Source organism: Macaca mulatta, chromosome 15 (genome assembly GCF_049350105.2).
Source record: "Macaca mulatta isolate MMU2019108-1 chromosome 15, T2T-MMU8v2.0, whole genome shotgun sequence".
In the NCBI taxonomy this organism is placed as follows: domain Eukaryota; kingdom Metazoa; phylum Chordata; class Mammalia; order Primates; family Cercopithecidae; genus Macaca; species Macaca mulatta.
Window position 1 is genome coordinate 103,478,173 of NC_133420.1, and position 23,197 is coordinate 103,501,369.

The 23,197-nt window shown below is 41.4% G+C and overlaps 1 long non-coding RNA gene across 2 annotated transcripts; it reads left to right on the plus strand.

Annotated features, from left to right (window-relative positions):
• On the plus strand, positions 1-22,881 carry LOC144334724 (uncharacterized). 2 transcript variants are annotated; one of them, XR_013404880.1, is made up of 5 exons: positions 1-234; positions 1,905-2,028; positions 2,841-2,935; positions 19,307-19,466; positions 21,449-22,881. It is a non-coding gene; the product is annotated as an uncharacterized LOC144334724 (long non-coding RNA). The 2 variants fall into 2 exon arrangements; XR_013404881.1 differs by lacking the exon at positions 1,905-2,028.
• Positions 22,882-23,197: the final 316 nt, after the last annotated feature.

Genomic DNA, 23,197 nt, shown 5'->3' on the forward strand with positions numbered 1-23,197 from the left:
GGTGGATTGCTTGAGCTCAGCAGTTTGAGACCAGCCTGGGCAATAGAGCAAGATCCTGTCTCTACTAAAATCAAAAACATATTAGCTGGGTTTGATGGCACATGCCTGTAGTTCCAGATACTTATGAGGCTGAGGCGGGAGGATCACTTGAGCCCAGGAGATTGTGGCTGCAGTGAGCTATGATGACACACCCTGGCAACTGTTTGCTGCTGAGTAACTGCTTACCTTACACAGGTGAGGAAAATGACCTCTCTGAGTGTCATTTCTGGCTCTATTACTCAAACTCTCTGACTCTAGCAATTATGAAGAATAAACAACATTTTGGATGAGAAAACATTAATTTTTCACTTTTTGGTGAAATATGTAGATATTTTGGTATATGTATGATTTTTAGTCTTTACATAGAATTTTCTCTATTGGATTTTATATTTTAGTAAATGAAAGAAAAGTCTCATTTAAAAATGTGTGTCCTATATTCTTATTACCATGAGTTTCTATAAATTATAATAAAATCTTTTTACTGGAAAATATCTACAAAATAGTAAATCGATAAAGGAATGAGAGGAATATTTCAAGCTACTTCCAAGGATGATTGAAGTTTGACAAATTCAACTCCCAGAATCCATCATGTTTGAGGCTGACGGTTGTTTGTGTGGGGGCGGGTACGTACACATGTGTGCGCTCATGTGTGCCTATGTGTGCAGAGCTGATACTAAAAACCATGACAAATTGGTGATTATTCTCACAGATGTGTTTTGACCTCCTAGCATAGCGTTTTTCAAAATCAAACTTTTTGCAAACATTTACAAATCAGCAAACGACAAGAAAGCAGAATTCTGTAATCAGAAATGACAGATGTGGCAAAATGGGAAGCATAAACTCTCAATGCAAAGATTGGCTGGAGTTACGGAGAGGCTGCAGAAGTAACTAGTGCTCATAATTTCCAATTATCTCATTCATCCTCATTGCTATGCATTACCTACCTGGCCCCTGTAGATATTTGAGTTTGAGGCCCGTGCTTTGAAGAAAACTCTGTGGGATTTCTCTCTAAAGTGGTCAATGACTCACTGATTTTGTGGATAGTGACTCACAGTAGAGACATATTGGAGGCGTCTCAGGCCAGCCTACCAGCTAGGTGTAAAAGAAGGCTGCTGGTTAAGGAGCTCTAATAGCCCCACTCCTTCAGACTCATGTGGATGAAGAGTCATATTGGAAGAGGCAAGAACAGCTTCACAAATCCTGAGAGAATGTGCCAAACCCAAACTTCCATCCTCCTTGGAAGTAGCTTGAAATTGTACAACTGTTTTACCTTTCACTCATCAATGTACTGTTTTGTTATTTGACAATAAAGGGGTTTTATTATAATTTCTAGAAACTCACTGAATGTAGGCACAAGAAGGACATAGATTTTTAAATTAGGTTTCCATTCATTTATACAAAATCCATGGCCTGGATTGAGAACACAGCCTTTGCTTTCTTTCCTATTCTTACTTCTGGGAAGGAAGTTTCTGACTGTGAATGTTGTCCTCAGAAGACTCTCATTTATTAATACAAGGGCATGTGTATACATAAAAGTGTATGTAAACCAGCAGGCTTGGCTTGGCTTTCATGGAGCAAAACTCAGAGGAGGTCTGGCAATTGTCCTGGTAATTACCTTGATAAAAACAGCAGATCTATTTCTGTTCCATGATGGATATTCTGGCTTTAAATTAGTTCAATTATTATGATGCCTGAATTAATTAACCAGGTAATTTTGCAAACTGGGAAAAGTCTTCTTCAAGATGTAGTGGGTATCTCCTGCTTATACCTCTATTGCTGTGTAGCTTGTAAGTGGATTAATTTTAGAAAGTTCAGCTCACAAAGTTCCTTTTCCCTTACTGACAGTCCTGTAAACTTGACTTTAGATCTGTAACGGATGTCACCACTTCAAAGAACTGTAATCCTGTGTTTGATACACTCCTCCTGCCCCCAGGACAGTATCTGTGTGAGAGAAGGGAAGCCGGGGACCCAGAAATGGTCTGCAGGGAGGTGAGCTGGAATGGCAATAAATGGTACACGGAAGAGCTTTGCGTCTAATGATGATCTTCAGCTTTCCTGCTGCTTTCTGCCTAGATTTTGTTTCTAAGTATCTGGGCTTTGAAGGATGGGGGTGGAGGGATTCAAAGAAGATGTTTAGGAGGAGCCAATCCCACTAGCAGATATTGTTGCTCTAACTCTGCCTGAGGAGCAATTTCTGGCCTTGAGTTATGATCCCAAACAGGAAGTGCTTCTGAGTTGCTCCAAACAAGGTATGTGGATGAGGGGGTGGAGTCTAGCACACAAATACCTAGCTGCCAGCCTTTCATGTTTACCAGGGATCAAGAATAGGTCATTTAAGGTCAAAGATATATCCTTTCTTGTCTCTCCAAGGAATAAATAGTGTTGTCTTACACTCTAGGCGAAATGCTGACTTGAACTCCAGAGATACATTTGCTTTGGAGTTTTTCTTTTAATGCTACCCAAAGGCACTCTGTAATTGTTATGGGCTTCAAAGAATGACATGAATAAAGTGGCTTCAATTTAACTTGTGTTCATGTTTGATCAGTTTTCTAGAGGAAAGTTTAAAGCCAAAACACTGGGGAATTGCGGGGGCAGGCGAGGGTAAAACAACTTGTTTTTTTCTGAGGTGCAACTAATATTTGAGTATAAATTGGTGTTTGAGTAGAATTGTAGAAAAACAAAAACAGGGTTGAAAGATGTTTAAGAGGTCCTGTCCAACTCTCTTCCTGAGGATGCATGAATCACCAGCCCACTCTGATTCATTCTCTCTGAACTGCTTCATCTTTTTTTTTTTTTTTCAGGTTTTTGCTACTTCAGGAAACCGTAGTTGTTGGCTGATAGAAAAATTACAGCAGCATTATACAATAAGAGCTATTTCTGCTCTCTTGTCACTAAAGTATGAACAATGTCTAGTATGTAATAGACCTTGCACTGTAAGGAAACTGTTCTTAGCTGACTAAGGAAATTCCGAAAACAAGGCCCCTACCTGTGATTTTTGAACTGGGAGCCATCAGGTCAGTTTCCTGCATATCTAGGAATACAAATAATGTTACCTTGGGGAATAGACTTGGAAACACAGGAAAACACTTTCTGTACATTATCATTTCCATTAATTTGAGCAAGTGTTGATCAGAATAAATTATTTATGTGAGCACTGGGAGCTGCCTCCCTACGTGCAAGGCAATCTGTTAAAGATTTGCTATCATGCTAGTGAATGGGGGGAATGGAGTAGTACATTTTATGAGTCATAAATGGAGCATTAGTCCTCATGTTTGCATTTGGAAATGAACTCTTGGTGAAATGTGCTGTAAGACAAAAACAAAACAGAACATGGAAAACCAGGTTCGCTAATGGCATAAATCAAAATAATGGAAAAAAGAAACCTCTGGTAATATGCCAAATAGGATGATCACACTGCAGATTAGCCACGATCCGTTAGGGCAGAGAGGGCTTTGAACTGTGGAAGGATCGGCTGACCCATGTTTTCATTTGATTTCTAACAGAATGTGTCTCTTTGCCATAGCTTTTCAGAGGGGACATGTGAGCATCAGTAGAGAAGAGCATGAACAGAGTTTGTGTGATTTTCCTACACTTATTAGAGTCATTGCATTTTGCTATAATGTCTACAGGCAAGGTGTAGCTTCCAGGGATAACCAGGCAGTTCTCCTATAGCAAATAAGTGACAGTAAGAACAATTTTTAGTCTAACTGCTTCACAGACATTACTGTATTTAATGCTTGCAGTAAACCTGTGAAGCAGGTGCACCATCATTAACCCCATTCTGCATTTGCAGAAACTGAGGCACGGTAAAGGTAAGTGCCACACTCAAGGTCACGCAGCTAGCAAGTAGACAAGTCAAGAATCAAACCCAGGCAATAAAGTTATAGGCATTATACTCTAAATCATTGCGCTAAACAATTTTGAAAGATTTTGTTTTGCATTTTACAAAGTTGTCTAAAATTCACCTGCATTGAATTTCTCGGGGGTGCTTCTTAAAATGAAATTTCCCAGCCCAGTACATCAGATACAATCTCTGGAAGCTGGACATAGCTGGAAGATTAACAACTGTCTTTTGTACACTAAACATTTGAGAATCACTGTTCTAGGGTGTGTGGGAGGGAGATGGAAATTCCTTTTGGTTTTCAGGGCCCAAAAGGATGCCTTGCAAAACTCTCTGAATTTTATATGTAAGTTTATGTCATCTGCAAATGGAGATCGTTTTACTTTCTTTCCAATCTGAATGGTTTTTATTTCTTTTTCTTGCCTAACTGCCCTGACTAGACCATCCAGTACACTGTAGAAATGATGAGAGTGAACATCCTTGTCTTGTTCCCGGCTCTCCAGATTTTGAAGGGAAAAATTAAATTGAGTTTTTCTTAATATATTGAGAATTCACTATTGAAGATCTTAGTTTGGTGTCTGCCGTTCCTAACCTGTATTCCATCAGAAGATGCACACACCAGAAATACCAAATATCCTTCTAATTCATTCACAGACTGGAAGTGTGGTCTTCCCATAAGGACACTGGGCAGGAAAGCCAGGCATACATAGATTCTTATAGACCAGTAATGAATATGAATGAAAGTCATCAGCTCTTGCCCTCCAAACTCAGTGTAAGGACTAAGTATGTAAATGATCTCTCCCAATGGAGATTTGTTGAAGTTAAATAATCAACATTTTCAAATTATACATGTCTAAGTCCCATAGAACTGGTGCTGAGCCAGCATGTCTGGGGGCTATGCATTTTTTAAAGTCCTGGGCATTATAATCCACTCCCTAGTTGATATAGTTTGTATATCTGTCCCTATCTGAATCTCAAATCGAAAAGTAATCGCCAGCGTTGGAGGTGGGGCCTGGTGGGAGGTGATTGGATCATAAGGGCAGATTTTCATGAACAGTTTAGTAACGTCCTCTTGGTATTGCCCTCATGATAGTGAGTGAATTCTCCCAAGATCTGGTTGTTTAAAAGTGTGTGGCACCTTGCTGTCTCCCTGTCTTGCTCCTGCTTTTGCCATGTGATATGTCTGCACCCCCTTTGACTTCTGCCATGATTGGAAGCTTCCTGAGGCCTCCCCAGAAGCAGATGTCACCATGCTTCCTGTACAGCCCACTAAATCATGAGCCAATTAAACCTCTTTTCTTATAAATTGCCCAGTCTTAGGTATTTCTCTACAGCAATGCAAGAACAGCCTAACACACTAGTTAAGAAACACTGCAGTGTAGAAGCCTCCCTGAATAAAGCCATCATCTTTAATAACCCTGAGATCTGGAGGAAGGGCTCTGTAGCACTACTGCAGTTGCTACAAGAACCCATCAGATCCTCCCTCCAGGAACTTGAATGTAAATCTATCAAAGGGAAGTCAACCCTTGAAGATGGACAGAAGGGAAAAGACACACAGAAAATAAGCCAGGAAGCAGAAGCTCTGGCAAGCAGGAATTAAGAAACAGAGAAAAGGAAAGTAGAGAAATATGAATGCATGTGAACAATAGCAGTAAAAGCAAGGCAAAGAGTAGTTAGTGCTCGTAACAGCAGAGGACTGAAGCAGGCAGACAGATACCTGCATTTAAGGAGTATCTGCCAGAGCAAAAGAAGTAGAATGGGTATAAATCCACCTTATGTGCCTGCAGTGTTTAGTGCTTGGTGAGGTTTGGTCATGTTACTGCTGACATCTGCTAACCCCTGTGTATCCTTAAAATCAATCCTTATTATCTGACATAATCATGAGCTTCTCTTTCATTCTTCATGACTTAAAATACCCTCACCCACCAACTGTGCTATTAATGAGTTGTGTGGCCTGGGACAGGTCACTTCCCTTGTCTACCTCGGTTTTCTTGGTGACAAGATGAGGGTTTGACCAGGTGATATCTAAGTTCACTTCCAGCTCCAGTGCATATTATTTTGAACTTTAGCATGAAAGGGTTTAGTTACAGTTCTATTGCAAAATCCTGGAAATTTCACCACCTTCTTTATTTCCAGCCACAGAGTGCTTTAAACTTGAGACTCATCTCATAAGGAACCCAAATGCACTGCCAGTGTACAAATTAGCTGTACAGCATCCCAGGGGCACCCCAAGCAGTCTTGCCCAGCCTCATGCAATACTTTCTGTCGAGCTAGCAGGAGAGTGTGTGCTCTGGCCCCATCTTCTCTCCTTTCTCAAGATACCTTCCCCCCACCCCACCCTCCACCCCCACTAGAAAGAGATGAAAACAAACTATGGGAAATTGCAAACATGTTGATGGGAATTGAGGTAAAATGCAGAAAGGTTGCTGGGTTTAGTGTGGTTGGAGGTGACTATACCACTGTCCAGGAAGGAAATCTGGAAGGGATGATTTTACAGGTTTTATTTAAAATTTCATTTCTGGCTGGGCGTGGTGGCTCACGCCTGTAATCTTAGCATTTTGGGAGACCAAGGCAGGAAGATCACTTGAGGTCAGGAGTTCAAGACCAGCCTGGCCAACATGGTGAAAACCCGTCTCTACTAAAAATACAAACATTATCCAGGACTGGCAGTGCGCGCCTGTGGTCCTAGCTACTCAGGAGGCTGAGGCAGGAGAATCACTTGAACCTGGGAGGCAGAGGTTGTAGTGAGCTGAGATTGTGCTACTACACTCCAGCCTGGGCAACAGGGTGAGACCCTGTTTCAGTAATATTAATAATTATAAATTTCCTCCCAAGAAGGATTTATAACAGAATAATCCAGCCTTTGCATTTATAAGACATGAGCCCACAGGACTCTTGTGTTAACCTCTGCCCTCTCACACACTTTCATCTGCTCCTTCCCTGCATGAGTTTGGGTTTAAAGGAAACCATAGGCAGAGCTCCAGGCAGAACATTTGGAGACCTGGAAATGGTCTTGGATGCAAGACCAGCTGATTGGGTGACTGTAGGCAAAAACTTCTTGGGGTTCTCAGTTTTTCCAATTGCATATTAAAGATGATATTGTCTGTTTCTTCTTATGTCAATAGAATTCTATGCCAGTTAATGAGACATTGGCCTCTGTTGTCCCCAGTTTCTCAGTCAGTCCCTTGCACTAAGCCAAATATTCAGAGAGGGATGTAGGTTAACTCTTTCAGGCCTTCAGGGAATTGCTTTATGTACCACGAGTGCATTGAACTAAATAGCATTCTTGCATGGTGCGCTTAGTGCAGTACCAGAATGCACTGAATGGTATGAATAGTACTGGGCTTGAAAGAGTTAATGGGTCTGCCTCTGGGAGGGCTGACTGGATGCCAAGACATGACATAAGATGCAAGAAAGAGGGGGCTAAAAATTCTTTACATGGGGGAAAAATGTAGTGATCCATTAGTAACCACTGGATTGCACTTTCTTCTCACCCTGCCCCTTTCCCAATCTCTCTCTCTCTCTCTCTCTCTCTCTCTCTCACACACACACACACACACACACACACACACACACACACCCCTTGATATCATGTTACTGACCAGACTGGGAAAACTAAACTGAGCTGAAGGCAGAAAATGTGCCTTGAGTTCTTGGAAAAAGAAATAAATACACATTACCCTGGACTGCCCCTTTGTATTCATTGGACGGGGGATTTTTTCCCCCTCTTTTTTTCCCCTCCTATTCACAGAAACACCATTACTAACCTGAGAGTTATGGTTGGTTTACTTCAAATCTGGGAGCCAATGAATAAATACCCCTCTGTGAGTCTACTCAGAAACTTCGAGTAACATGTAGTAAAACTCTGCTGATTGCTCATTAGCCAGAATATAATGTCAAAATTTCTAAGCTTGAAATTCAAGGAACTTCCCTGTCTGATTTTGACCTACATTTTCTACCACTAGAATGGAAGCTTCTTAGGAGCAATGACTGCTCGTATTGTTCAGTATGGCATTATGTGTCTGTCATTTTGACCCTGAGGATGTTGTGAGCCCAAGGGCAGTCTGATGTCCTGGTGTATTCGGGAACTTTTCTGTTAATATGCCAGAACAGCTACAGCCTCTTTCTCTATGTCCCTTTGGGTTTTTTTTTTTTTTTTTTCCTGTGTCCTCATTCTTTGTGCTCACTCTTCTATTACCGCCACCTCCTTAAATTGGCTGAATGAAGATTTTTGGGTTTTTCTGGCTCATGTTCATGGAATTCACTGATCTTACCATGTTCCCCATCATCCTGAAGCAGCTGGATTGATAGAACAGTGGAATGGCCTTTTGAAGTCACAATTGCAATGCCCACTAGGTGACAATACTTTGCTGGGGCAATGTTCTCCAGAAGGCCATGTATGCTCTGAATTAGTGTTCAATATATGGTACTGTTTCTCCCATAGCCAGGATTCACAGGTCCAGGAATCAGGGGATGGAAGTGGAAGTGGCACCACTCAACATCACCCCTAGTTATCCACCAGCAAAATTTTTACTACGTGTTCCCATGACATTATGTTCTGCTGGCCTAGAGGTCTTAGTTCCAGAGGAAGGAATGCTGCCACCAGGAGACACAGCAACGATTCCATTAAACCGGAAGTTAAGATTCCCACCTGGACACTTTGGGCTCCTCCTACCTTTAAGTCAAAAGGCTAAGAAGGGAGTTACAGCGTTGGCTGGGGTGATTGATCCTTACTACCAGGATGAAATCAGTCTACTACTCCACAATGGAGGTAAAGAAGAGCACGCATGGAATACAGAAGATCCATTAGGGCATCTCTTAGTATTGCTATGCTTTGTGATTAACGTCAATGAGAAACTACAATAGCCCAATCCAGGCAGGACTACAAATGACCCAGACCCCACAGGAATGAAGGTTCGGGTCACTACACCAGGAAAAAAAGCCACTACCTGCTGAGGTGCTTGCTGAAGGCAAAGAGAATACAGAATGGGTAGTAGAAGAAGGTAGGCATCAATACTAGCTATGACCATGTGACCAGCTGCAGAAACGAGGACAGTGACTGTCATGAGTATTTCCTCCTTCTTTTGTTAAAAACATGTTTGTGCATGTACACACTTGTACTAAGAAAATATCTTCATTTTATTTCCTTTTCCTTTATCATGGACTTAAGACTTACTGACTTCATATCAGCATTTAAGTATTGTTAACTTTATGTAATAGTATTTTGATTTGGGGATTGGCACGTTTCTGGTTGTACAAAGGATAGTTGTATTATGTTAGGCGTAATTATGAGGTCACTCATTATTGTCTTTATTTGAAGATTATGTATGATCTCAGGATATTTGTATAGGTTCAAGTTGAGAAGCGGTAGACTTGTGTTGTTTAATACTAAGTGTCAACTTGATTGAAGGATACAAAGTATTGATCCTGGGTGTGTCTCTGAGGGTGTTGCCAAAATAGATTAACATTTGAGTCAGTGAGCTGGGCAAGGCAGACCCATCCTTAGTCTGGTGGGCACAATCTAATCAGCTGCTAGTGAATATAAAGCAGGCAGAAAAATGTGAAAAGGAGAGAGGGGTCTAGCTTCCCAGTGTGCATCTTTCTCCTGTGCTGGATGCTCCCTGCCCCGGAACACTGAACTCCAAGTTCTTCAGTTTTGGGACTGGGACTGGCTCTCCTTGCTCCTCAGCCTGCAGACAGTCTATTGTGAGACCTTGTGATCATGTAAATTAATACTTAATAAACTCCTCTTTATATATATATATCTCACATATATATTTATGTATCTATATCTACATCCTATTAGTTCTGTCTCTCTAAGAGAATCCTGACTACTACAGTTAACCATTTTTATTTTTTAGCAAAACAATAAAAAATCAACATTCTTTGTTTTGTCTGTCCCTCCCATTCTTCCTTTTCCGAAAAACTATTGGTCCACGAGATCCAAAATATTCAGATCTATTCAACTAAATGTTATGGTTTCTAGGAGCATGGCCCATGCTTTAATGTTTCTTTTAAGCCTATAATATTATATAAACAGCTGCTCAAAATGTTCTGATAAAATACTTGTTTCAATTTATTGTCCCAGTTTCCTCTAAGCCTGTTGGTATACCTGCATGGCTAAATGCAATATGCCTCTGTAGTGACATGAATAACATATTTACGCATATATATTTACTTAATACCATTTGGTAAGTGTTAATTAAATATCAACTCTCTCAAAATTTAAAATTTCCACTGTAAATTTTTTTTTTTCAAAATATTTGCTTTAACAAATGATCAAGAGTAATGCTATATAACAACAAAAATGCAAACTGGGGAAAAATCTCCCCTGAGGCTCAGACAATCTGCTGTCTTTTGGTATAATTCACTTAGGGATAAGAAGATCTTAGGAAAATGCGTGATAAAGAACAGACAACAAACACTCAGCAAATACTCTGGTTGAGTTTAATTAGCAGTGATCTTCAAGATAATAAAGTGATTGTTTTTTAAACATCTCTGTCCCTGACAATGAGCCACATAGGTGAAGAAGGCAGCAGTAACTGTCTAAAAGGTAAGCACTGTGGCTTCAAGACAATACAGCAGAAGCTAAGAAAGGTGCTTTCAGCAGCATTTAGGCTGTTCTAGATAAAAGTATGGGAGCGTGGAAATGGAAAGGTAGAAACAAAGGAATCAGAGGTATAAGTGTAGAAAAGCACCTTTGGAGAGAAAGAGGATATTGCCTTCTCCTTTTCCACTTTTTTAATCCTCAGGGTTTTTTTTGTTGTTGTTGTAGTTGTTGTTTTTTGAGATGGAATCTCGCTCTGTCACCCAGGCTGGAGTGCAGTGGCACAATCTCAGCTCACTGCAACCTCCACCTCCTGGGTTCAAGCGATTCTCCTGCCTCAGCCTCCCATGTAGCTGGGATTACAAGCGCGTGCCACCACGCGTGGCTAATTTTTGTATTTTTGGTAGAGGCAGGGTTTCACCATGTTGGTCAGGCTGGTCTCAAACTCCTGATCTTGTGATCTGCCTGCCTCAGCCTCCCAAAGTGCTGGAATTACAGGCGTGAGCCGCTGCACTTGGCTTTTTTTTTTTTTTTTTTTTTTTAATGCCTGTATTCTATGCAAAATCTACATCCGAAATTCCTTTAGGCTATATTTTTTTTTCAAGGTTGAAGTAAAGGAGTAATCCTAATTTCTTTCACAGATTTCAATTTCAGCCACTCTATGAATCACAGGATGGGCAGATTAGAAATTTATGAGGAATAATCCAGATTAGAAAATTATGAGGCAGAATCTTGAGAATAATTTTTATTTGAAGCACAGAGCTTTTTCTTTTACATTTTCCTTATATGAGTTTTAAATTTCTTGAGTAAGGTAGTGAAAGGAAGTGTGGGGAAAATGGGGACACTGTTTCTGAGATTTTATTAGGATAGCAGAGAGGCACAGGTGCATAGCATAATTATTCTATCTACACTCAATTTCATTGCCAAGTGGGGCCATTTGGTGTTTCTAAGGATTCCTCTTGACTGACAGATCACAGAAACTTGACCGCTGAGGCATGAGGCATGACAGGGTGACTACTCTTATTTCCAAAATTTGAAGGAAGCCCTAAAATTTCAAGGGGAGCAACTGAATTAACATTACTAGGGAGGTACAAAACTTCCTAATGAAAGTGTTTTCAAGGCTCCTCTTCAACTGACATATGTCACAGCCTGACAGGTTCTTTTTGCCTGCTTCCCAGAAATACCAATGTGCTAAGCACGGCAGGTATTGCAGCAAAGAGAGTTTAATAATTGCAGGGCCAGCCAAGTGGAAGGACAGGAGGTATTTCTCAAATGTGCTTCCCTGAGAATTCAGAAGCTAGTTTTTTTTTTTTTTTTTTTTTTTTTCAGAGTCTATCTCTATTGCCCAGGCTGCAGTACAGTGGTGTGATCTTGGCTCACTGAAACCCCCACCTTCTTGGTTCAAGTGATTCTCTTGCCTGAGCCTCCAATGTAGCTGGGATTACAGGCACCTGCCACCATGCCTGGCTAATTTTTAAATTGTTTTTAGTAGAGGCAGGGTTTCACCATGTTGGCCAGGCTGGTCTTGAACTCCAGACCTCAAGTGATCCACCCACCTTGGCCTCCCAAAGTGCTGGGATTATAGGCATGAGCCACCGCGCTCAGCCTAGGTTAGGGTTTTTTTTTAAGGGTACTTTAGTAGGCAGGGGGCTGGAAAATGGAAATAATTGATTGTCTGGAAGAAATCACAGGGGTGTCTACAACTGCCTTTGTGTGGCTGAGTTAGTTCCCAAGAGGGGGTCTGAGGACCACAGGGCATCTCCTGGTCTACCAAAACGCTAAATTTGAAAAATATCTCAAAGACTATTTCTTCAGGTTTTGCAATATTGACATTATCTATAGGAGTAGTTGGGGAAAGTATAAGTCTTACAATCCCTGGTTACATGACTCTGGAGTGGTAAACAACTGACAGAAAAGCAATGGCAGGTCATTGTTTATGCCTATTCTTCAGCAAAGTTCAAGTCCTTCCCGTCATTCTAAACGTGTCTTACAAATGCAGCTTCAATCTGTGAACAAGGAGATATTCAGTTTCCTATGCCTCTAAGTTTAACTATAAACTACATTTATCTTGGCTTCAGTGCTAGAATAAGCAAAAAAACCAAAAAACAAAAAAACAAGCAAAAAAAGATTAGTCTGTGAGGTTACAAATAAAATAAGATGCAGTCACTCGTAGAAGCAAGATGGAGTCAGTCATGTTAGATCTCTCTCATTACTTATAATTCTTCAAAAATGATTTCACTTCAACTTCAGGACCTGCACCATGATCCATAAACATTATCATTCTATCAATAAGCTTTACCTATATTTCATCTTAAAAATAAGAAAGTTGAAAAAGATGATTATGGCAACTTTGGCAATAGTTCACTATGAAAGCTACTTTTCAGGAAGAGAAAATAACACTGCTTCATACCAGAATTACTCTTGTTTACATGGTGCAAATATGGTGCAAGATGTGTGGATTTCAATCAAATGCATCTTTGTGTGTGCTTTCTACCCTCCCTTAATTTTATATTAGTTGGAATTGGGAAGGTAATATTCACCTGACCTTGGGTGAATATCTGGGCTATTCCCATGTCTTTTCTGTTTAGTCAGGTAAAAAGCAGTCCTACAATCATTTTAAGTCACAGACACAGACCTAATTCAGTCTTAACACTGTCCAGCTCTGTGCAAGGTCAGAACTCCAAATACAACTTGGTATCAAATCTAATCTCCGCCTAGCTATGTCCTGTTTTAGTCTGAAGCCTGCAGTAGAAAAAGAGGTGAATTTGTCTCTTCTTCCTCCTTCTCGCTTCCTGCTCACCACTTTCCTAAGCTCAAAAGCAGGGCTGGCAGAGAGGAGAAATAAAGGGATAGAACCATTGTCACTTGGTGAGGTAACTTTGGCTCTCTGACCTGGCAGATGGTTAAAGACAGCTCCCCTTAGAGATCCTGGCTGCAAAGACATGGAAGAAAAATGGACTCTCTCCTATGCGGCAGTTTCAGGGACTCTTCCTTTGCTGGACTTCTCTCTCTCCCATAGTTCATTTTTACCTCCAGAGATGGATCTGTAAACCAGGTGTTCACTAGTACCTCTGTGTACAGACCTTGGTTATCTGGGTTAGGAACCCAGCCTCTTTCTTTCTTATTTTCGTTCTTCCTTTCTCCCTTCCCTTCCCTTCCCTTCCCTCCTCTGCCCCCCTTTCCTTTCCTTTCTCCTTCCTTCCTTCCTTCCTTCCTTCCTTCCTTCCTTCCTTCCTTCCTTCCTTCCTCCCTCCCTCCCTCCCTCCCTCCCTCCCTCCCTCCCTTCCTTCCTTTCTCTCTCTCTCTCTCTCTCTTTCTCTCTCTCTCTTTCTCTCTTTCTTTCATGGAGTCTCACTCTGTCGCCCAGGCTGGAGTGCAGTGGCATGAACTAGGCTCACTGGAACCTCCACTTCCTGGGTTCAAGCAATTTTCCTGCCTCAGCCTCCTGAGTAGCTGGGATTACAGGCGCAAGCCACCACGCCCAGCTAATTTTTGTATTTTTAGTAGAGAAGGGTTTCACCAGGTTGGTCAGGCTGGTCTCGAACTCCTGACCTTGTGATCCGCCCACCTCAGCCTCCCACAGTGCTAGGATTACAGGCATGAGCCGCTGTGCCCGGCTGCAACCCAGTCTCTTTCTACTGAGGTCACCTCACACCTCCATGTGGCCCAAATTGATAGGGCACAGAAGTAGCAACAGAGGCCAATCTCTCTCTCAGGTAGCTCACTCTAATCAACAGGAAACATCCCATATCTCTTGTGCAGGCAAATTTGAAGTGAGTAATGCAGTTCCAATACAGTAGCTTCCTTAGATCCACCACCGAAGTGACTACTCATGCCATCTCCTACTTCCATATTTCCCCAGGTGGACCATCCACTCTCTACCTTAGATGCCTCTAGTGGGAGTCAGGCAACAGTCCTGTGTTACTCCCAACTACAGAAAACAGATTTGGAATTATGCTCACCTCTCTAGGCTTGAGGTGAGAAAAATACGGGAGAGATGGACACGTGGGGGTTGGCGACTTTGAGCATGCCAGCACCTGTCTCCTCTTAACCCTGATGTTTTTTAAAAAATCATTTGTCTGCTCGAGAAACCCAACTGGCGTGCAACAGGTTCTCAGAGGTCATTTCTCTATAAAATTTCAACATTGTCTTTGTATTTGGGGCAGGGTGTGTCTCATGCTTACTTTTTTGACTACAATATTAGCATCCTAAGAAACAAAGGCAGGAAGAATCCAGTTCTACCATCTTGTTGCCAATGTTTTATGGTTCACAAGGTTTACAATCCCATTGTTTCAGTTGTTTCTTACTGTATCAGGAAATAAGCCCCAACAGACAGATTTGCCACTCCCTTTTTTTGCTGGTGAGTTTGAAAAGGTTAAATGACCTGCCCACATTCACATGGCTTTCATGGAAACTACGTATTTGATTTCTGAACTCCTTAAAGGACCTTGTTATATTCATATTTCTATCCATCGCACTTAGCACATAGTAGACAATGAATAACATTTATTTATGTAATCAATGCATCCAGGACTCCTAATGCTGAGGCAAGTCCTTTCTTCAGTGTAGACAAATTTGCTCCCAGAAAGCTGGTCTGACTTCTGACCTTCACAGCAACACAACCTCTGTAATCCCCTTACATTCCAGGCCCATTTCAATTTAAGGTTAATCCTGGATCCATGGATTTGGCTCTGAGTAAATCAAAGATGTCCAAAGCAGATTAGCTCTCTGAGGGTTATTATGGTCCATTCTACCCTTAGTTTGTAACAATCAACATTTATTGAGTGCCTTTTATGTGACAGGCACTGTGTGAACTATGAGAGAGAGAAATATAAGTAAGACCAATTTCCATGTCTTGCAATCCACCTCAGAAAGTACCTGAAAGAAAACTGTGGAATTTAAGACACCTTGTATAAATACATGAAGTTCCAGATAGTTTTATTTGAGGCTTTTATGAGATATAGTAATTTATGAGATTACCTGAGTGGTAAAGCTGCATGTCTATAGGGTCTGGCAGGTAACAGACATGACTAAAGTGGATCAACTCAAAATTGTGGTGAACTAGAGAACAGCTGTCTTATTTACGGGTAGCAAGAGGTACTCAACTGTAGCTGAAGTGAGCATAGGAATTTAAAGAGTCTGTTTTATTTATTTATTTATTTATTTATTTATTTATTTATTTATTTGAGACAGAGTCTCATTCTGTCACCCAGACTGGAGTGCAATGGCACAATCTCGGCTCACTGCAACCTCCGCCTCCCGGGTTCAAGCATTTCTCTTTCCTTAGCCTCCTGAGTAGCTAGGATTACAGGCGTCCGCTACAGCACCCAGCTAATTTTTGTGTTTTTGATAGAGATGGGATTTCGCCATATTGGCCAAGTTGGTCTCGAACTCTTGACCTCAGGTCATCCACCCACTCTGGCCTCGCAAAGTGCTGGGATTACAGGGGTAAGCCACTGCGCCTGGTCAGAAATCTGGATTTATTTCAATGTAAATTTTCTCCATCTGAAAACACAGGTTGGCCAAATAATATATCTCTGAGTTGCCACGATCAACCTTTGCCCTAGAGTGATTCTGGACCTATTTTTTTCTCCTCATCCCACCCCTACTTTCTCTTTCTTTGGGATGTGGCTTAAGACTGAAATATACTGGAGATAAGGAAGGGAGAGTAGGGATTGCTGTTCAGCCTCTTTCCCTTTCATTGATCTTTATCAAAAGAAGAGAGCTGTATGCATTTCACAACCCTCAGAGAATAGAGAGAACTTGTGTCTAGAATTATGTTTAGCTTTTATTCAATTGAAAAATAAAATTCTTCCTTTAAGCAAACGTGCAAAGGACTTTATACCACAGTCTTATGTTTACCATATATGTATATCCATTAAGTGCATACAAATCTGAAGGTATGTTCTGAGTGAGCAACTGCTACCTGGTTGCCATGCTAATGACTGTTAAATAATGACATGTTATAAGCCATGATGATAAGCAATTTACACACAGTTTTTTTTTTTTTTTTTCTTTTAGGAGCCATTGTCCTCTGTTTTAGATTCCCCTTCCCACATTGATCTTAAGGATGTCAGTGGCTCTGGACTTGTATTTACTCCTGCAGATAGTGTGATTCTTCTACTTAACCAGTTGCTTGTTTTAGAGCTATCTTGGGTCTGGATGCAAATATTTAGTACCCTTAAGTACTAACAACCTGTGTTTAATCTTTTAGCTTGCTTTGGGGGAAGGGAAGTTGTTTTTTTTTTTTTTCCTTTTTTTTTGAGACGAAGTCTGGCTCTGTTGCCAGGCTAGAGTGCAGTGGCTCGATCTTGGCTCGCTGCAAACTCGGCCTTCCGGGTTCAAGTGATTCTCCTGCCTCAGCCTCCCGAGTGGTTGGGACTATAGGCATGCGCCACCATGCCCAGCTAATTTGGGAAGTTTTAATTTTCTACTTGGTACTAGGTGAGAAGGTATACATTTTCCGGAACACTGAGCCATAATTAATTGTGTGTGTGTGTGTGTTCATGTGTGTGTGATTAAATTATTTGAGCTATAGCTTCAAGATTCCAAGAAATTTTGATATCAGATATTAACAATAAACAAATTGCAAGCCAGGTTTTTTAGTGACATTGTGGTTGTTACATGTTTAAATTAATTTGATATATATGACGGCTTAAGTTACTTATTTGGTATGAATAGACACAAGCATACACATATCTTTGTTATAAAATTTTAAAATGACACTCCAAAGGATCAACATTAACTGGGTAATGCAGTCCATAGATTGTAAAGGAATGAAGCTTTCATTAACTGCTTGCATTTACAATTCAGTTGGTACTGAGAGGTTTTAATTTCTGACCTAGATATTTCAAGTAGCTTGCTTCTGGGAAAAATAATAGGTAGTTAGACAACAACCAGCCCTTGTCCTAATTAAAACCCCTTAATGTTTCATTTTCATATCCATTGTCTTGAAATTGTATCACTAGGTTAAGAAAATAGTTTTCTGGGTTAAATCAGAATTTAATTGCGTAGTTAGGAAATGCTCGGCATAAATTCATTGCATTTCACATCAACCAAAATATTTCAGATTCCATTGCAACCCTAATAAATTGGGGTCCCAAAGGTTTCAGTTTGGCATTCAAGAAGCACAGTGCAATAGCCAATCTTGTTTATTCCCCTAAATTAAAAGAGAAATGTGTTCTTTACTTGTATCTCTCAAAGGACATTAGCAGGGATCCAAATCATAACCATCATATCCTTTTCTCCCCTTTCCCCAATACTTCCACACTCCTTTTTTTTTTTTTTTTTTTTTGAGTCTCACTCTGTCACCCAGGCTGGAGTGCAGTGGCACAATATTGGCTCACTGCAACTTCCACCTCCCGGGTTCAAGTGATTCTCCTGCCTCAGCCTCCCGAGTAGCTGAGACTACTACAGGCATCTGCCACCACACCCGGCTAATTTTTGCGTTTTTAGTAGAGACGGGATTTCACCATATTGGCCAGGCTGGTCAAAAACTCCTGACTTCAGGTGGTCCACCTGCCTCGGCCTCCCAAAGCGCTGGGATTACAGTGGTGAGCCACTGTGCCCAGCTTCCATACTTTCTTACGCACAACTGTCCCCTACCTCATACCAATCCACTCACCTCCCAAACCCTCCCTCCCCTAAACCTGTGTGGCTTCTACTTTCTCTCTTTCCTCCTCCCTCTCTCACAGCTCTTTATGAGTCACTTTAACTCTTTTCATTTGATTTTCCCCCCTCTTTTTGTGTCAATCTGAGAGATGAAAGGGAGAAGTGAGTTGGCCTTGGAATTACAGAATGGTAGCCTTAGGGGGATTATGTAACTATTTTAACTTTCATAATTTTTATCTTGTTGCCTGTGGCATCAAAGAGTTTTAAATCTGACTTGCTTCAATTATATTTTGATTAAAATACAAAGTAATTGGTGTATAACTGTTTATAACTGAATGTTCCAGAGAGAGTAAGGTTGGGCATTTTATCACGAACATGGTGTTATTCCTGGAAGTGGTGTCAGTACTACCAAGCTACTCCATGCTGTGCCCATTAGGGTAATGAGGCTGTTCAGGCTTTGCGTCTCCATATTTTTTCAACCTTTACGAATGCCGACAGAAGGATTTATCAGTGGCGATTAGGGTGGTGCCCAGCCTTCAAACTGCTCCACAATCTGGCACTAGTTTCAGTTTCCTGCCTTGTCTCTGCCATGTTCCACATCCCAGTACATTATTTATTTCTCTATTAATAGAGAAAATTGCCTTGAATTATGGATATTCATGTACACACTCTGTCTGACTTAATGGATGAGCAGCTCTGCAGTGCTTTACACATAGTGTAGGCTGAATAAATGACTGTCGGATTTACTTGAACTGCTTACTGTGTTATAGACTCTCAATCTTCAGGTACATGTACGGTGCGAGTTTGTTTTGTTCGATGGCTGGCAGAATAGCTGAACTGGATACATATATTTGAATGAGAAACAGAGCAGAAGTGCAGCTAGTATTGTCAGAATTTGGGGAATCTGCTCTCTGCTCAACTCAGCAAATATTTCCTGAACAACAATGACGTAAAAGACACTGAAGAAGGCACAGTGAGAACGACAAATTTAAGAATGACTCAGCCATCATCTTTGGGAATCGTATTGTCTTTGTACAGTTTGATTTGTATGGAATATAAAAAGAAACTGAGAAAAACCATCATTTGCTGGCCTGTTAATGTCTATGAGTATAAATGCATATGTATATGTGGAGTGTTTTCCACTCATTCACCGCTTAGTTCTTCACTGGCAATATTTCTTAATTGTTGTCTGGGTATTACCATAAAATTGATAAACAAAAGTATATAATTAATGCTTGGAAGAGAAATAAAAGGTAAACATTCCTTAGGTTCTCCTATTGAGGAAAACCAGACCAGCCACTCAAGTGATGAACCTCTCATGACATCTAACCAAAACTGCCGCTGAGTCTTTCGTTCCAGAATGTTTGAGCTCTATGGCCAGGAAAAGTCACTTACCGGTAACCATTTACAGATTGAAACTCCTCTTGGGTAAGTTGTCTTAGTTTTTCCATCCTCCTGGCCTAACTTCTTTATAGTTGGGCATTTCCTTCTTGACCAAAACTCCTGTATCCTGAAATAATCTCCAATGGTGATCTAAATTGTGTTCCATGAACTAACTCTCTGGCTGAACCTGCATTCAATCTTGGTAGAAACTCTGAGCTTCGGATGGGCGTGGTGGCTCACGCCTATAATCCCAGCACTTTGGGAGGCCGAGGTGGGTGGTTCACCTGAGGTCAGGAGTTGGAGACCAGCCTGACCAACATGGTGAAACCCCGTTTCTACCAAAAATACAAAAAATTAGCTGGATGTGGTGGCGGGTGCCTGTAGTCCCAGCTACTCGGGAGGCCAAGGCAGGATAATCACTTGAACCTGAGAGGCAGAGGTTGCAGTGAGCCATTGCACTCCAGCCTGGGCAAGAAGAACGAAACTCTGTTTTAACAAAAATGAATAAATAAATACATAAATAAATATTTTAAAAATAATAAAAGAAATAAAAAAGAAACTCCGAGCTTCATGGTGCCAACCGTATACAATCTCTTTTGTAGAAAGACAGGAAATTGCAACTTGAAGGAACTTTATGGAAGTATTGGTAATAGAAAGAGGATGAGTAGTAGTAGTAACTGTAGTAGAGTACAATGGCAGTAGTGAGATAGTAGTGCTAGTAAAGTGTAGTAGAAATCAGTGTTATGGGTTCCATTATTTCCTCCCAAAATTAATATGTTAAAGCCCTAATGCCTCAGTATATAATTGTATTTGGAGAAAAGGCCTTTAAGGGTGACTAAGTTAAAATGAGGCCATTAGTGTGGGCCCTAATCCAATCTGACTGGTGTCTTTATAAAAAGAGAAAAATTGGCTGGGGGCAGTGGCTCACGCCTATAGTCCCAGCACTTTGGGAGGCCGAGGCCAGCAGATCACAAGGTCAGGAGTTCCAGGCCAGCCTGGCCAACATGGTGAAACCCCATCTCTACTAAAAATACAAAAGCTGGGCATGGTGGTGGGCACCTGTAATCCCAGCTACTCAGGAGGCTGAGGCAGGAGAATCTCTTGAAAACGGAAGGCAGAGGTTGCAGTGAGCTGAGATCGAGTCACTGCACTCCAGCCTGGATGAAAGAGCAAAACTCTATCTCAAAAAAAAAAAAAAACAAAAAAAAAGAGTAAAAGAAAATTTGGACACACAGAGAGACACCAGGATGCATGTGGACAGAGGAAAGACCATGTGTGATGGCTAATTTTATGAGTCAATTTGGCCAAGTCATGATGCCCAGGGTGTTTCTGTGAGAATATTTTTAGATGAGATTTACATTTAAATGGGTGAATTTTGAGTTAAGCAGATTACCCTCCATAACATGAGTAGGCCTCATTCAGTCAGTTGAAGGCCTGAATAGAACAAAATGCTGGCTGGGCACAGTGGCTCACACCTGTAATCTATCCCACCACTTTGGGAGGCTGAAGCAGGTGGGTCACCTGAGGTCGGGAGTTTGAGACCAGCCTGGTCAACATGGCAAAACCCCTTCTCTACTAAAAATACAAACGTTAGCCCACTGTGGTGGCACATGCCTGTAATCCCAGCTACTTGGGAGGCAGAGGCAGAAGACTCGTGTGAACCCAGGAGGCGGAGGTTGCAGTCAGCTGAGATTGTGCCACTGCACTCTAGCCTGGGCGATGGAGCCAGACTCGGTCTCAAAAAAAAAAAAAAAAAAAAAAAAAGGAGAAAAGAGCTGACTTTTCCCAAGCAAGAAGAAATTCTGCCAGCCAGCTGCCTTTGGATTTCAACTGCAACATTAACTCTTCTTGGTTCATCAGCAGACTGCCTTTGGACTAGAAATGCAACTCTTTCCTGAGTCTTCAGGCTGCTGGCCTTCACCATTAGATTTTGGACTTGCCAAGGCTCCACAACTGCATGAGCCAATTCCTTTAAATAAATTTCTTTCTGTATATATACTCATCCTATTGGCTCTATTTCTCTGTAGGATCCTGACCAAGTAAGGACACAGTGAGAAGACAACCATCATCAAGCCAAGAAGATGGGAGAAGAAACCAAACCTGCTTATACCTTGATCTCAGGCTTCCAGCCTCCAGAACTGTGAGAAAACAAGCTTCTGTTTTTTAAGCCACCCAGTCTGTGATATTTGTTATGGCAGCCCTGGAGAACTAATACATATTTTGCATAATACAGTGGTTACAGTAGGTAGCACTGTAGCTATCGTCATAGTATATTAAGGTAGTAATGTAGTAAGGTAGCGGTGGAAGTCTAGTAAAACAGTAATAAAGATATAGTGAGGTAGTAGCAGTGTGGTATGGTCATAGTAGTGTTATAGGATAATAGCAATAGGGTAGTTAGGTAGTAGTAGAAGTATATTAAGAATAGTAAAAATGGGCTGGGCTCGGTGGCTCACGCCTGTAATCCCAGCCGAGGTGGGTGGATTGCTTGAGGTCAGGAGTTCAAGACCAGCCTGGTCAACATGGTGAAACCCCGTCTCTGCTAAAAACATGAAAATTAGCCGGCGTGGTGGAGGGCATCTCTAATCCCAGCTACTTGGGAGGCTGAGGCAGGAGAATCGCTTGAACCCGGGAGGTGGAAGTTGCCAAAATCATGCTACTGCACTCCAGCCTGGGTGACAAAGGGAGACTCTGTCTCAAAAAAAAAAGGTAAAAATGTAGCATGGAAGTAGTCATGTGGTATGATAGTAGTGTGATAAGGAAGTAATAGTCCTGAAGTAAGCTAGTAGAAGCATAGTAAGGGAGTATTAGTGTAGTAAGGTAGTAGTAGTGGGCATGACAGTAGTTGTGTCATAAGATAATAGTAGTGGTATAGTAGGTAGTAGTGTAAGTATAGTAAGAGTAGTAGAGGTGTAGTAAGGTAGCAGTAGTGTAGTATGGTAATATTAGTGTGAGAAGGTGGTAGTAGTGAAGTAAGGTAGGAGTAGAAGTGTAGTAAGGTAGCAGTAGTGTTGTGGGAGTAGGAATGGTAATTATCTTGCTGATTCTTTTTTTTTTTTTTTTTTTTTTGAGACACAGTCTCTCTGTGTTGTCCAGGCTGGAGTGCAATGGTGCGATCTCAGCTCACTGCAACCTCAGCCTCCTGGTTCAAGCGATTCTGCTTCCTCAGCTTCCCGAGTAACTGGGACTACAGGCACCTGCTACCACGCCCAGCTAATTTTTGTGTTTTTCGCAGAGATGGGGTTTCACCTTGCTGGCCAGGCTGGTTTTGAAATCCCGATCTCAGGTGATCCGCCCACCTCGGCCTCCCAAAGTTTTGGGATTACAGGAGTGAACCACTGCACCTGGCCTATCTTGCTGATTCTGAGCCTGGCGCTATACTAATCACCATATGTAGATTTATAATGCTTAATGCTTACAATAATGATTTCTTTCTTTCTTTCTTTCTTTCTTTCTTTCTTTCTTTCTTTCTTTCTTTCTTTCTTTCTTTCTTCTTTCCTTTTCTTTCTCTTTCTCTCTTTCTTTTCTTTCTCTTTCTCTCTCTCTCTCCCTTCCTTCCTTCCTTCCTTCCTTCCTTCCTTCCTTCCTTCCTTCCTTCCTTCCTTCCTTCCTTCCTTCCTCCCTCCCTCCCTCCCTCCCTCCCTCCCTCCCTTCCTTCTTTCCCTCCCTCTCTCTCTCTCTTTCTTTCTTTCTTTCGAGACAGTTTCACTCTTGTTGCCCATGCTGGAGTGCAGCGGCACGATCTCGGCTTACTACAACCTCTGTCTCCTGGTTCAAGC